Here is a 2,045-nt window from a genome sequence, read left to right as displayed (position 1 = left end):
GATGAGCCAATGCCCATGGAACCGTGGCAGCACAGCCTCCACTGGGGGCTACACGGAGGACACAGGACCTCATTCATCACCTTTAAAACGTAAAGTATACCTTCAACTCTTGCAAATGCTCTGCAGTATTTAATCAGTAATGTGAAGTATTGGTGGAATTGGCTAAAGGCATAATAAACACAGAAAATGGACAACATTTAGTCATTTTAACACTTTATTAAGGCTTTTTTAGAGTTTCATTAATTTCTTTTAATGTGTTATTTATTGCCTCATGTGCGCCGACAACTGAGGCCAATAAACTGCATATTTCTGTGTGTCTGTCCAGGACCTCTGCTGTGATGATGTTTGGTCTGGGCGCAGCACCGGGGCCAGAGGGCACGCGCTCTGGGGAGGAGACCTCGCCGACATGATGCTGGTGTCTGGCTCTGAAACATTTAAAAATACAATAAAAATGTATACCCATGTAACATGTGTAAGCCTAATTATTTGTAAGAAATGTGAACAGTCACAGTTTGATAGATTTTACAATGCAAGCAAAAGGGGGTTGTTAGTTACCATTCTGCTCTGACGCGAGTGCGTCTGCGTCACCTCAGCCGGAGTCCGTTCCTCTGGCAACGCTGTTGACTGCCTCCGTTATTCTCTTCCATACAGCGTTTTTATGACCTCCTTTAATTCCATTTTTCAGACTGCCAAAAAGCACATCTTTGTTTTGCTCCATCTCGGATGTCAGGATGCCGATCTCCATCTCAGAACAGTTTATTTTCTTGCCAGTGTTTCTTCTCTCCATGTTTGACCTCAGTGGGCGAGGCCTCCGAACCAGGAATATTTAAGGGCGTAACATGTTAATGACGATGGAATTCAGCCGCCGCATTTATCAAGACCCGCTCATTCCTACGCTCAGATTGGTCAGATACGAATGTGTCATAAATCACACGTGTGTCCTGTCGTATACGACCAATTCTGCGCTCAGATCTGCGCCCGTTTTCACGCAAGATTGATAAATGAGGGCCACTGAGTGGAAATGCGCTTCTTCGCCTTTCTCTTTGCTTTCGGCATGCTTTCAGTCATGAATGAATATTAATTAGGGGCGTTTCTATGAATATTCATAGGCAAATATGGGCGTGATATGACCCGCACACAGGTGCGCCACATTTAGAGTGGAGTGTGATTTATAAAGGGAAATCGGCGTAGGACGTGCGTGCACTGTTTTATAAATCAGGATATTTTTGTGCGTACACAACCTTTTGACGTCAATCCTACGCACAGTTTTATAAATGAGGCCCCTGGTTTGGATCAATGCCCGAATCTTATTCAAGGAGCACCAGCAGCAGTAGAGCCCGAAGTAAAGTCCTGCAGCAGCTGACAGAGGAGCTGAGTGCACAATACATGACGGGGAAAGAGGCCGCGGCAGTCGGCACAAGGTGGGCAGCAGCGGAAACAACCACCGCAGCAGCAGCAGACACGGACACGGAGGCAGTGCCGGTCCGAAAGAGTCGCTAACGGAACCAAACGTCGGACACTTGAAATGCCACAAGCCCATGTGTGGTAACTGTGAGGAGAGCGGAGGTAATCTGCAGACTGTGACCAGTGATCACAACGGCTCTTTTTTTGTGTGTGTTAGATCAGGTCGTTTCCAGCGCTTTTGATTATTATTATTATTAATATCTTTTTTATCATATATTATTAAGTGTCAAAATGAAATGTTTCATAATCAAATAAGTTACTTTTAATTGTTAATGTTCGTGTTCTGAGTTTTCTTTATTAAAATCGTGTCCTATATGCAATAATTACGGTTTACTACGTGCGATGATATGAATATTATAAATGTCTTATTAAACTTGTTAAAATGTACATTTTGGTGTTATTTCGTTTTAAAAAAAACATCATGACACAATGAATGCATGCATCACTCAGTCGGAGAGATTATAGAGTTTAAATCTAGCGGTCTAAATGACCGCTTACGGCCGCTCAAGCAGTGTTGAATTGCGGCCCCTCTGAAGTCCGACTGGCACTTCGATCCAATCACAAACTTGACCGGATCTAAC

General features: G+C 43.8%; 1 long non-coding RNA gene across 1 annotated transcript; it reads right to left on the bottom strand.

Moving 5' to 3' along the window:
- Nucleotides 1-201: 201 nt before the first annotated feature.
- LOC115594522 (uncharacterized) lies at nucleotides 202-841 on the bottom strand. Its single transcript, XR_003986505.1, has 2 exons — nucleotides 556-841; nucleotides 202-425 (listed from the first exon to the last, which is right to left on the bottom strand). It is a non-coding gene; the product is annotated as an uncharacterized LOC115594522 (long non-coding RNA).
- Nucleotides 842-2,045: the final 1,204 nt, after the last annotated feature.

This window comes from Sparus aurata, chromosome 13 (genome assembly GCF_900880675.1).
Source record: "Sparus aurata chromosome 13, fSpaAur1.1, whole genome shotgun sequence".
In the NCBI taxonomy this organism is placed as follows: domain Eukaryota; kingdom Metazoa; phylum Chordata; class Actinopteri; order Spariformes; family Sparidae; genus Sparus; species Sparus aurata.
The sequence above is the reverse complement of the archived record's forward strand: the minus strand, read 5'-3'. Positions and strand labels throughout refer to the sequence as shown.